This window comes from Eubalaena glacialis, chromosome 4, assembly GCF_028564815.1.
Source record: "Eubalaena glacialis isolate mEubGla1 chromosome 4, mEubGla1.1.hap2.+ XY, whole genome shotgun sequence".
Lineage (NCBI taxonomy): Eukaryota > Metazoa > Chordata > Mammalia > Artiodactyla > Balaenidae > Eubalaena > Eubalaena glacialis.
This window is the reverse complement of record NC_083719.1, coordinates 70148877-70163671: the sequence shown is the minus strand read 5'-3', so window position 1 is coordinate 70163671 and position 14795 is coordinate 70148877.

Here is a 14795-nt window from a genome sequence, read left to right as displayed (position 1 = left end):
TTTCTAATTAAATAATCTTAAATTTAAAACTTCTAAGAAACAATATTTAGGTTAATCAGCAACAGTTGCCTTTTTTGAAGCTTCCCCTTCTCCATAAAAATTATTTTTTTGAAAAAAATCAGTGGACGTAGTCAATGATCTGTTCCCCCACTCTTTCTCTAAAGAGCATTTCTTCAAGTAGTTTAATTACCAATAGAAACACTTTTCTGATAATACATACTCCAATAGCTAATAATAACAATAATAATTATAATAATAATAGTTATTATTATTGTTTGATTTTGTTTTCAATATAAGTACCCTCAATGAAAACTCTAGAAGAAATGCTAAAATTACAAAACCAATCAACAACGTAACAATGCATTTTAATGTTAGGAAATTCAAATTTTTTAAACGTCAAAATTTTTCAACTTTCAAATTAAAATTCAAACACATTTTTTACCAAGACCAGTTATTGCTTATTCAAGCTGCATTGGCCATGTTCTGATTACAAGAGAGCTAACACTTCCTTCAGAAAAATATTTCTATTTTCAAAAAAAACACATTACACACACACACACAGACACAAATGAACTGCCAGAGCAAAATATAAGTGGGTATCATTAATGTCATTCTTTCTCTGATTCCTGATATCATTAGTGGGATTTTTCTTTCCTTTTCTTGGATTTTATCTCTTAATCTCTGGCCCTTATACAACTCTAGGGTATTTCTGACATCTTTAAAATATTTATAAACCAAATCCAAACTGCCCTAGGCCATGGTCACCTCAGACCCCTTATCCTGTCTCTATGCAGGGCAAGAGTAGCTTATTCAGTGAACTAGGTTCTGTAGAAAACCAAAATAGTCTATTCCACATGAAATAACCCCAAACTTTTGAGACTGAGTTAACTGATTTAAATGATGGATTCATAATTTCAAGTTTCATAATTCTTTCAATTGTCTACTATGTGATCACAATGAAATGCTAAAGGGCTATTTATAGATTCTTATAAAGGTTTCCTAAACAGAAAAAGTTCAGCTCATTTGCCATTTATGTTAGAAGCCGAGTCTCTCTTTTGAAGCCTACTCATTGGACTTTATATAATTAATTCAAAGAATGTGAAAGAATATACAGAAGCAACTAAAAGTCAGTAAATCAATTGGTAGTCCATTGGCCCAGATATAAAATTTGGCCAGGGGCTGGCTTCCCCCACCCCCTAAAAAATAAATTTGTAAAATTTTTGGTCTATAAATGTTTTTAAATTAAAATCAGTTGCCAAGGTTTAAAATTACAAGGATTTACATTTTGAAAAAACAGAATTTTCTGGTTTTCTTGGAAAATCAGAAGGAGCTTTACTCTGGGCTGGCATTGCCACAAAGTAACAACCCCCTGGGGCCAGCTGGGCTTGCTCCCTCTAAGCAGGTCCCAAGCTCTCCACCTGCCTTCCGTTCTCACCAGGATGCTTGCTCTTTTAGGCTATCCTTGGAGGCGACTGAAATTGTGACATGAGGCATTTGAGTTGGACTTATGAAATCTGGGGTAGGCACTGAATTTTGAGACTGTTTTCAATCTACTGTACTGTCTGATTTTTATATTTTTATTTGATAGGTGTATGTTTATAAGTCTATTGTTCAAGAAATGATTGAGAATAAAAAGTAATCTGCACAAAGGGTAATTGACACTAGGTAGGCTGCTTCACAGGTACATTTTGACACTCCTGCTTCTATCAGACATAATCATGCTATCCTTTTTATAACAACATCAACAAAAACATCTTGAATAGAAAAGTGAAATAAACATCAATACTAATATTTTACAGATAATTTTCCTGTAGCAAACTTACACACACACACACATACCCTACAGTAGGTACATTACTGTTAACTGTACCCTTTTTAGTAATAACTTCAAAGGCAGAATCCCTGGGTTCTTTTCTCTTTACTCCTTGCTTCAATTTTCAAATACCTCAATTTTCTAGAGCCTATCTGTGGTTTCACCAGGGATCTCAGTCCTCATAGTTTTCCATTCATAATTTGTACCTGATACTCTGCTTCTCTAATTTGGTGGAAAAAGAAGAAAAAAAGTTCTCAGACACTCTTTTTTTTGTTTGTTTGTTTTTTAATTAATTAATTTATTTATTTATTTTTGACTGTGTTGGGTCTTAGTTTCTGTGCGAGGGCTTTCTCCAGTTGGGGTGAGCAGGGGCCACTCTTCATCGCGGTGCGCGGGCCTCTCACTGTCGCAGCCTCTCCCGTTGCGGAGCACAGGCTCCAGACGTGCAGGCTCAGTAGTTGTGGCTCACGGGCCTAGTTGCTCCATGGCACGTGGAATCTTCCCTGACCGCGGCACGAACCCGTGTCCCCTGCATTGGCAGGCGGATTCCTAACCACTGCGTCACCAGGGAAGCCCTCAGACACTCTTGAGAACTCCTTCATCTTCTCCTCCAGGACCCCAGCGCATAACCAAGATGATTACATGGGTCTATATGAACCCTTTGACAAGAAAACTTGTGATCTTCTAGTCCAATCATAAGAAGGCAATTTTTCTTTCTACTTGTAATGGAGAAACAATCTATCCACTCTACAATCTCACCAACAATAACTAATAACCCTTAGGTTTTGGTTGAAATTTACCTCATCCTTAGCAAGCATTGCTCACAAGTGTAAGCAATTACACCTATAGTTAGATACATACCATTCTTTAGTAATACCATTAGATAGATTTTTTTTTTTCTAAAAAATGCTCTATTCCCACAGGTAAAAAAAATATTTTAAATCAAGTCAAAGAAGCTTAACTGCTTTTTGAACATTATGGTTTTGTTATACATTAAGATGAGAAGCTTGTGCATAGACAGCTAGGCCCTCTCTATCCCAAGCTGAAAAGTAGGCCAGTGTTTCTTCCTTTTTCTTCCCCTCCCCTCTGCTTGGGTTGCATGGACCCTGCATCATGATTATAGACAGGCCCACTACTCTCAGCTCTCCTGGGCGATATGCCTTTCTCTGTTTGTTCTCTACATCTCAAAATTCTTTTTACTGTTTCTTTTTATGGGCTCTGACTGATGTCTGGTTCATTGAAATTAATTTGATAAATTCATTTGAAACAGTTTAATAGATAATAAAAAGGCCAGTGGCAGAGACAATTTGGTTCAAATGAATCTTTCAAATCATTCTATATAAGCAAGTATCTGCCAAAACAATATTGGTTCTAGTGGTACCTAATTTAAACTTTAAAAGCAACGCAAGGAGGTAATATTAGAGTAAATTCATTGGAAAAATCATTTACAAACATGGTACAGATTTCATTTGAGTGAGGGAATGCGGAACCTCTAATTGATGGCTTGATTAACCTATGGTTTAATACTAGTGTAGGTACTACTGTTGCAACCCAGAGTCTCATTTACTAAGGTAACTTTTGAACTTACATATTTTAGAGCACAGACTGGTATTTTGATAAGAACATTTTCAGAATAACAAACAACCACTGTCTTGAGGTTATTATCCCACTTCAAGGCTGTTGCAGTCCACTGTATCTGTTTGCATCATGATCTCCCCATCTTCATTGCAATAACTTAGAGGTTTCCCGTCTATTCTTTTATCTTTCTCAAATATTTAATTACTTGACTTAAAGGTTTCATTTCCAATACATCTTTTATAATCAGTTTTGGTATCTTCAACTTCCGCTTTATGAAATTCTGGACTCAACATCCTTACATCTCATCCTAAACATCTCATTGCCATTTCTACAAACTTTGAAACTTGGCATCACCTGGACTATTTCTGCACCTTTCTTTCTCCTGTACCTCCAGCTCACCTATTTCATCTATTCCATCTAAATTTCTTTTCATTCTCTTTGTATCTAGTGTATCTCTCTTTTTATTTCGCTCTGTACTGATCTGAATTCCATGATTAGCCACAGCAAATGGGCTCAAATCCCCTCAGCTATCTACCTCAAGAGCTTTCCAATCTAGAAATAAACCCCACATACATTTCCTTTACTCCCATTCCCATATAGTCATGCGTATGAAGTTTGAGGTTTCAATTTTTTTTTTTGAGTGAAATATAAACTCATGTTATCATCCTAAGCAGTGAGATAAAGCACATCTCACATAACTTCCTTCATACACTTTATCTTCCACCCAGGAGGAGTAGGGTATGATATTGAAATGGGTATAACAATTGCCAGTCATACATTTGACATTATGTATATGCATAAATCTATCACTACCCTAAAGATATAGGATATCACCATTACCCCAAAATGTTCCTTTGTCTTCCTTTCTGGTCAATCTCCATCCCCCATACCTGGTACCAGACAACTACTAATCTGCTATTACTATGAAATATTACACTTTTATATATAAATTCTATATGATTTCATATAAATGGAATGTAGTCTTTTGTGTCTGGATTCATTTACTAAGTACAAATGTGTGAGATTCATTCATGTGTTGCACATATTAGTGGTTTATTCCTTTTTAGTGCTGAATAGCATCACATTGTATATGTCACAATTTGTTTATCCATTCACCAGTAACTAAGCATTTGGATTGTTTCCAGTTTGGGGCTATTATAAGTAAAATTTCTATGAACATTTGCAAACAAGTCTTTGTGTGGACAGATGCATTGATTTTTCTCCGGAAAATACTTAGGATTTGAAGTAGTGAGTGATGTGATAAGTATATATTTAACTTTTTAAGAAGCTATCAAACTGTTTTCCACATGACTGTGGAAAACAGACTTTCAGGTGGCCCCCATGATCCCTGCCTCCTGGTGTTCATGCCCTTTTATAACTCCCACCCCTCGAGTGTGGGCAAGACCTGTGACTTGCTTCTAACCAATAGAATATGGCCAACATGAGAGAATGCTATTCTGGTTAACATGTTCCCTTACATAAGACTCTGTGCTACAAGTAAACTCACTCTAGAGTCTCTCTCCCTTGCTGTCATTGAAGAAGCAAGATGCTGTGAATTCTACAGCCACAAGTAAATGAATTCTGCCAGAAACCTGAGGGAGTTGGGAAAGGACCTCAAGCCTCAAATGAGAACTAGCCCTGACCACACCTTGATGGCAGTCTTGTGAGACTCTAAGCAGAAGACTCCCCTTCCTAAACTGTGCCCAGATTTCTGGCCTAAAGAGAGTATGAGATAATAAATGTGTGTTGTTTTAAGCCACTGTTTGTGGTAATTTGTTACACAGCAATAGAAGACTAATACAGTAGGTGTATTACTTTGTATTCCCACCAACAATGTGCATTCCAGTTGCTCCACATCCTTCATTTGATATTGTCTGTCTTTTCCATTTTAACCATTCTAATCTAATTTAGAAAAATGTTTTCATTTTCTATAAAAAGCCTTGCTTGGATTTTGATTAGGATTACATTAAATCTACAAATGAATTTAGGAAGAATTGACACCTTCACAATATTGAGTATTCTGCTGAATGAACATGATATTTTTTTCCATTTATTTAAATCTTCTTTAATTTCTCACAACAATCTTTGTAGTTCCCAGTATCCAGGTCGGCACCTGAATACATTACGTTAAATTTAGCTCTAAACAATTCATGCTTTTAATGCTAGTTTAAATGCTTTTTAAATTTTTAAATTTATAATAGTTGATTTGTTACTGTATACAAATAAAAATGATTTTTGTACATTGACCTTGGGTTCTGTTACCTTACTAGGCTTTAGATTTTATTTATGACTTCCTTGGCATTTTCAAAATTTGTTTGGGTGGGCTTAGAGTAGCCTTGACTCTAGGGATAGTTTAATTCTACATGGATCTTCTGGAGTTTCTGTTGAATTCCCTGAGTGAACATCCAAAACTCTCCTCTCTGTGAGCTCTGGAAAGTGTTCAGCTTAAAACCCTGGTCCCTCTTTGCCCAATGCTTGTCTATCTTAGTGTTCAGCAAAGACTCAAGAAAACTCCTATGCAGAACTTTGAAGCTCTTTTTCTGCATATCTCCTCTTCTCCATAACTCTGGCCTGCAACTCTCAGGTGCCTCAGCTTCTTTGAACTCCAATATCCATGCTGTCAATTCAGTAAGACCATCATTTTGCCCTCCATGTTTCACAGTATCCAATGTGCCTCCCTGTAGAAAGCCAAGCAATCATAGAGTTCAGCCCTATGTTTCCCTTAATGATTCTTACCTGCCTGTTCTCCAATGTCTTAAACCGTTCTTTTAGGCATCGAATCCAGTTTTATAATTGTTTTCAGTGGAAATATAAATCCAATCTCTGTTGCTAATCATGGCAAGAAGTGTACATCTCTTCCTGTGTTTTAGACTTAAAATTTTTTCCAATTAGGTCACATTCTCTTCCATTTTTCACAGACTATTCACAATTTCTGGTCTACCAGATACCATTTTTTTTGCATGCTAACAGAATTGAAAAAACCCAACCATATTGAGCATTGATGAGTGTACAGCCATTAGGCATTTCTTTCAGATATCAATAAATAATATAGGCAAAAAATAGGTAAGGCTATAGAGAATTTTAAGAGCACATTTAATAGATTTAATCTAATTGATTGGTACCGAACTTCCTACCAATAATAGAAAATATGCATTCTTTTAGAATGTACACAAAACATTAAAATGTTAACCATTTGACCTCAACATAATCTCAATCATTCCAAAAAGTATAAACCACACAGATTATAATACTGGCAACAATGTAATAAAGTTTATAATTAACAATAAAAAGTAACTAAAAATTTATGTTCATCTGGAATGAGAATATGCACTTTGAAATAACTCTTAAAGAAGCCTTCAAAAGAAAAATTGCAGATAATAATGGAGTTGCATCACATGCAAATTTAACCTCTTTAGATTCAAATATGCTTTCTTATATGAGAGAAAAAGAGTGGGAATGAGATATAAATAACTATATAAATAATGTGGTTGATTCTGCCTGCCACTCCACTCAAAGAGCAGATGCATGTGGACAGGGAGGGGTGTTCTGCTGTGTTAGCTCTGTTGTTCTTCATGATGTGACTCTTAACACCATGCTGAATAGGGTTCACGTCATTAAAGATACATTACGGTGCCTTCCACTTTTGGTAATGACAGAACAGGTAATTTGGACCAAACCACCAAGTGAAGCCCCCAGAGGAGGATTTATCATGAAGCTAATGAAGTTTAAGTTTCAGGGCTCCTCACTCAATATTTCCTCTTAAGACCTTGTATCTAATTTTGTACGATTTTTCTTAAAGAGGGACCCACAAGTTGTTTAAGTTCAGATTCCACAAAACATGAGAGCCAACCAGAAAAATATTCGAGTTCAAAATGATAGTGAGAAGTAACCATGTCAACGTCCACGAGAATATAGAAACCCAAGAGCACTGGGTCTTTTGAGCTCCTTTTGCGCAGGAGATATTTGCAGATTTAAGAAGCTGAGCAGTACCTTTGATAACCACTTTGATCTAGAGCAACAAAAGCTAAGTCCAAGGCTTAGCAAGGCAGGTGGCCCTGGTGAACAACCCCTGTGGGCCACACCTTAGGAACATGGACAAATAGGAAGTACTACAACATTTGCAAGCAGGTGCAATGAGCTTTCAGTCATCTGGGTTGCACAGAAAACTTCACACTTTGAAACTGACTGAAGGTCATCTGTTTTGCTTGTGCACCCAAAACCAAAAGGAAATTCTCTCTAAAGGAAGATAACTTCATTTTAGGTTTCAAATTATTTCTACAAATTATTTTTCAAATAGAACATCTATCACACAACCAAAGGTGAGGGGAAAAGGCAACATAAGCAATTAACACTATAGACAATGAAATAGATCCACAGGCACACTAGTCAATGAAATTACCAGACACAGATTATAAAAAAAAAACTATGCTTATTATGCTCTTGGAATTAAAAGCATAATCTCCAAATGTAAACTAAGAACTGGAAATTGTGAATAGTGATATAGCCTATTAAAAAACCCTGGAAATTCTATGGCTAAAGTGCACACAGAAACATAAGAACTCCCTCAAAGCACAATGGCAATTAAGACGTACACAGGGAGAGAATTAAAGAAATGAGAGAGAGATCAGAACAAGCTGCCCCTAGAGTAATGGAAATAAAAACAAAAATAAACAAATAGGACCTAATTAGACTCAAAAGTTTTGCACAGCAAAAGGAAAACATAAACAAAACAAAAAGACAACCCACAGAATGGGAGAAAATATTTGCAAATGATGCGACCAACAGGGGATTAGTTTCCAAAATATACAAACAGCTCATACAGCTCAATACTAAAAAAACAAACAATCCAATCAAAAAAATGGGCAGAAGATCTAAATAGACATTTCTCCATAGAAGACATACAGATGGCAAACAGGCACATGAAAAAATGCTCAACATCACTAATTATTAGAGAAATGCAAATCAAAACTACAAATGAGGTATCACCTCACTCCAGTCAGAATGGCCATCATCAAAAAGTCTACAAATAATAAATGCTGGAGAGGGTGTGGGAAAAAAAAAACCCTTCTACACTGTTGGTGAGAATGTAAATTGGTACAGCCACTATGGAGAACAGTATGGAGGTTCTTTAAAAAACTAAAAATAGAGTTACCATATGATCCTGCAATTCCACTCCTGGGCATATATCTGGAGAAAACTATAATTCAAGAAGATACTTGCACCCCAATGTTCATTGCAGCACTATTTACAATAGCCAAGACATGGAAGCAACCTAAATGTCCATCGACAGATGAATGGATAAAGAAGATGTGGTACATATATACAAGGAAATATTACTTAGCCATAAAAAAGAATTAAATGATGCCATTTGCAGCAACATGGATGGATCTAGAGATTATCATACTAAGTGAAGTAAGCCAAACAAAGACAAATATCATATGATACCACTTATATGTGGAATGTAAAAAAAAAAAAAAAAGACACAGTGAACTGATTTACAAAACAGAAATACGCCCACAAACTTATGGTTATCAAAGGGGAAGGGGGGAGGAATAAATTAGGAGTTTGGGATTAACATATACACACTACCATATATAAAATAGATAACCAACAAGGACCTACCGTATAGCACAGGGAACTATATGCAATATTTTGTAATAACCTATAAGGGAAAAGAATCTGAAAAAGAAAAAATACATTTCATATATATATATGAAACTAAATCACTGTGCTGTACACCTAAAAATAACATGACATTGTAAGTCAACTATACTTTAATATTAAAAAGAAAACAAAAAACAAAAAAACAAGCTGCCCCTTGCAGCGCAGATGGCTTTCTGGCCTATACAAACCTCATTAGGGGCAAAAAGGTGTTTGAGTCTATTTGTTATTATTATAATCTCGTGGAGAAGTTGACTCTCACTCTCTCATTCCCAGTCCTAATTTAGGTTTGGGAAAGGACTCTGACTGGGCCATGTAATATCAAAGATTCACCCTTGGTCTAATCAACTATGATTAGGAGACTTCTGCATTTTGCAATGTCCCCAAAACACAAAGCTTAGGGCATGTATACTCTACTTGCAAGTGCAGAACCTGACATCATCTAAGAATAGACTCCTTTTCATGAATGCAGTTTTGCCTTAAATTTCATTGGACATTAAAATTAGACATTACAAAAGATATTTATCTTTGTTAAAACTCCCCAGAATATTACCCTTTTGAAATATTGAATATGTTCATTGTTGGTGAGTTTTCTGTTTTCCTATTTAAAGAGGGAATTCCATGTCATATATCTTAAGAGACACTTATTTTTCTTGATTTTTCTGTAGCATTTGATAACCTTGACTATGCCTTTCATGAAATAGTCTCACATTAGCTTCTGTAACACTGCACTTTCCCGGTTTTCCCCTGTATTTCTGACCATCAGTTTCTCTATATTTACTTTGTAGCCTCATTCCTTTCTATCTAACCATTAAGTATTGGGTTTTCTTAAGGTTTTGCCCTAGGCTCTTTCTTTGTACAACTCACTTCCTAGGTAATCTCTTCCATGATGAGAGCTTCAAAAATTACCTATATACAGTAACCCCACTTTTAATTTCTAATCAGAATTGCTCTTCTCATTTTGGAAATATGTTAAGTCCTCCAACTCAATGTTAACATGAGATGTTAATTACAAAGGAATGCAGGGGATATGGGAAGTCTCTGTATGATCTTCACAACTTTTCTGGAAATCTAAAAATTTTTTTAAATAAATTTTAGTTTTAAAAAAACCTGACAACCAGATTAAAACAGTCAATGCATAAATTGGAAAACTGTGGTGGAGGAACTAGTATGTTTATTCAATGCTAGGAAATGGAGTGTCAACCTCTACAAAGTTGTAAGGGAAAGGAAGTCTGATCTAAGGATTTTCTGCTGAGCTAAATTATCATCTGATTTAAAGGCAGAGACAAACACTTAATTCTTCTGGAAAAGAAAAATGAGCAAACAAAATCCAGCATTAAAAAGTGAATCAAAATTTTACAATTCAGGGGAAAAAAAAGACTGTATTAATAATCTAGTGCTGTATAACAAATCACTCCAAAACTTTCAGCTTAGAAGCTCAAACATTTATCATGTCACAGTTTCTGTGGATCAGGAATCTGGGGGTTGTTTAGCTGGGTGGTACTGACTCAGCATTTCTCATGAGTCAGAATGTTGGCTGGCGTTTGACTGGGCCTGGAGGGTCTGCTGGAGAATCACTCAAAGGCTGTGACAAAGGACTGAGTTCCTTGCTACCATTCTTAGGAGGCCCCAGTTCCTCATTGTCTCCCTAGGGCTGCTTGAATATCCTCATGACATAACATCTGGCTTCTCCGAGAATGAGTGGTCCGAGAGAGAGAGCAAGACAGAAGCCACAATGCCCTTCATGTCCTAATCTCAGATGTTGCTTCTTCCTCTCTCAAAGGGAGAATAGGGTGAGTTAATTACACCTCTTATCAGAAAAAATTTCAAAGAATTTCTGGACATATTTTAAAATTTCTGGTGGAAACAAGTTCCAAATTATTAATTTATTTATATTTAAATTAGAGAGTTAATTAATATCTATAATATTTTAATGTAGTTAATATTTTAATTCCTAATGAATGTATAGGCATTCTCCTTCTCAACATTATAGGTATATTTTAGGAACAGTCATATCTTGTAGGGAAGAAATATTTATGTGAAGTTAGCAATTATTTCAGTTTCACCTCATTTTCTTTTGTTAAATTCAAATAAAGCTAATTTAATTCTTCACTTGAAAATAACATGCATGGTATGTTCCTATTTATGAAATTATTTCTAGATATCTCTACATACCTCTATCTTTCTATCCACAGATGTGAATAGAGAGATGTCTAGAATATTTACCTAATATTTATTATGTTTCTAAGTGATACGATTTTTTTTTACTTTCTAATTTTTATTGTTCTGTATTACTTGTGCAAAATTCTGACCATGTGGGTCTCACTTTCTCAGAGTTTACAGAATCTCAAGGCCAAGGGCTTCTTGCTAGGTAGTGACATCATGAAATGCATTATCAGTTTTTGTTCACAGAGATGGGACCAACCAAATGACACTGCCTGCTGGTGGGAGGAGAGTGCAGACAAGCAGGGAAAAAAATATATTTGCTCTCCCCAGGGTGACATCTGACCATCTCCAAAATAAGAATATTTCATGTGATTTTCCATACCTTCTCCTTGCTCCAGTTTACTTTCTTTTTAATTAAAATTTAGGTACACAGAATAAATGTGAAGTTTCCTATCATCATCAATTTATGATGCTGATTTTATTTCATTTATCTTGTTTTGTTTTACTTTTTGTTCCCTCGTCCCCAATCCCTAACCCCATTCTTCACCTACTCTATCCTGAGATGGATCTTAATCAATCATGGTTGTCTTCTTTTAAAAATAGTCTGTAGAATTAAGTTAGCATTTTACTTAAGGGGTTTTACATTTTTTATAAGTGAAATTTCCATATAATTTCTTCTCCTATACTGCTACAATTCTGCTTTGACATTAAGGTTGTATTCATTTCATAAAATGGGTTCTTTTTCTGTCCTTAGAAACAACTTACATAAAACATTAATTATTAATTATAAAAGTTTGCTCCAGTTGTGGTTGTGTACACCTGGTGAGGTCTATGAAGAAGAGCTGGTGAGTGGGCATGAATCCTCCCAGTGTCTGTGTCCCCTACATGTTCCATGTCCTCCTATTAGCCCACATTTGGCCTCCACCAACTGGTTAAAATTTTTGGTTGAATTCTTCTTACCAGATTGTATGGTGTCAAGGTAAATAAGTGCACTTGTCCTGTCTCTCCTTGGAGGTTCCTGTCTTTCCTTAGATTTTAGGTTAGTTAGTTACCCTGACCTTAAATTCCATGGGGTTCAAAACAAGTTGTGATGTTATAGATTATCTGAATTTGTTTGTTGTTGTGAGGGTGGGAGTGGTACACTTTCCAGCTTTCTACATCCTCAGCAGAACCCAGAAGTCCATTCCTCTCTTCTGATTGCCTCCCAAGTCAAAGCCAAGTCCTAGGCTCAAATGTAATTACCCCATTGAAATCTATGGTATGCAATATAGGTTTCACTTTTATATTTGGCCTCATTTCTTCTATCTAGATTTTTCATTATATTGCATATATGTTACAAAATAACCTCAAATCCTTTATGGAATTGATGACTAATAAACAGAAATAGACAGGAAGGTCTATCTGCTTTTTTGCCCCCTCCTCTTTTAAAGGGAATTCCAGCTTTCCTACTCAGTTACTTTTCTTCCCTTGTTTTTTGACGGGTATTATCTTTTGCACACACTTTCATTTGAAAAGAAACCTCAAGACGAAAAGGAAAAGGTAGAGAGCAGAAGACATGCAAACTAGAACTAGGGTAGGAGTTTTTGATAATTATTAAGGCTGAACATGGAAGCATCTTGGATGTGTGGGGAAAAAAAATGGGGAGAGAAAAGGAGAGTTTCAGTTAGTGCCACTTGGGGACATGTATCCCTAAATGGTGTATAAAGATAGACAAATAAATAGATTATTAAACATTTTCTTTTTGGTTGTGGAATTCTTTTCTTTTATCTGAGACTGGGTCATGAATGTCATGTCATGGCTTTATCATATTGTATAAACATATAGCTTGGGGAGTTTATGAAAAAAATCGCTAAAACAATCCAAAGATCTCATTCATCTTTAAGATCTTGTTCTAGATTATTTTATAAAATACACAATATTCCATCCCAGTAAGTTACATATCTGTTACAGTAGAATTGATTTTTTAAAACACGTGTTTTGGAGACTTTACTTTTACAAACTGCTCTAATGGTGATATGTAATAAATAAAAAGATGTATGCACTATGATGCAGAAATCCCTTTTCTGGGAATCTATCCCACAAAAGTAATGGTATAATAGCAGTAGAAAGATATTTATTTCAGTATTATTTCTAAAACAAAAACCTAGAAATAATGTAATGTCCAGTAAAACTGAATGGCTGAATAAATTATGATGTGTCATATAAAGTGGTTATTATATAAGAATTTAAAAGATTATGACATGTTTTTATAAATGTTAATTTGGAAATGTGTGCATATCATATTCTTAACTGAAAAAAGCAATGCACTGAGTAATAAGCATAGCATATTATCTTTGCCTAAAACTATATCTACATAAATATATATTAGCATATTTATATGTATAAACTTGGAAAATAGGGAAGAATAAATACAAAGTTTAAAACAGTGATTATTTCTAGAAGTTAAATCTGAAGACAGCAAAAAGGACAGAGGGGTAAACTTGCACTTTACTCATACACTATTTTAAAGTGATAGAATCAAGAATAATTTTCCCTCCAGGGTTTTTTAAATAAAGAGTTATACAGAATGCTTTAATGAAAGGTCACAAAGAGGTACATACCAAATAATAGTGATTGCACCTGGGGGTGAAGGTGGGGAACTGGAAGAGAGGATTTTCAACAGAACATTATGTACCTGTTTTGTTTAATTTTTTTCAACAAATACAAACCATGTTTTACTTAAAATAATAAGAAACAAAAATATTATTTCCTAGATTTAGCTCTATTTTTATTTTGAAGACCATTGCATTAGGACCAGGATTACTTCTTTTTGCCTCCAGCAAACCAGCCTTCGAAGAGATCCAATGTGGATACATTCTATCCTCATCTATAGGCATGAAAATAAATTCAGATTTCACAATGAACCAGAACAAGCCTCCAAACTACATAAACCTCCAAACCACATGAATATGTGGTTTGGAGGCCTCATTCATTCAGGTACTTATTCATTTAGCTAACTTCAAAATAAACAAATGGGACTATATCAAGTTAAAAAGCTTTTGCATAGTGAAGGAAACAAAACAAAACAAAAAGGCAGCCTATGGAATGGGAGATGATATTTGCAAATCATATATCTGATAAAGGGTTAATATCCAAAATATGTAAAGAATTCATACAACTTGACATCAAAAAAACAACCCAATTGGAAAATGGACAGAAGACCTGAGTAGACATTTTTCTGAGGAAGACATACAGATAGACACATGAAAACATGCTCAATATCATTAATCATCAGAGAAATGCAAATCAAAACCACAAAGAAATATCATCTCACACCTGTCAGAATGACTATCATCAAAAGACAATAAATAACAAGTGCTGGTGAGCACGTAGAGAAAAAGGGACCTTCGTGCAGTTAGTGGGATTGTACATTGGTGTAGCCACTATGGAAAACAGTATGGAGGTTCTTCAAAAAGCTAAAAAGAGAACTGTCATGTGATCCGGCCATTTTATTTCTGGGTATTTAACTGAAGAAAACCAAAACACTAATTCAAAAGCTATAAGCACCCCTGTGTTCATTTCAGCGTTATTTACAAAA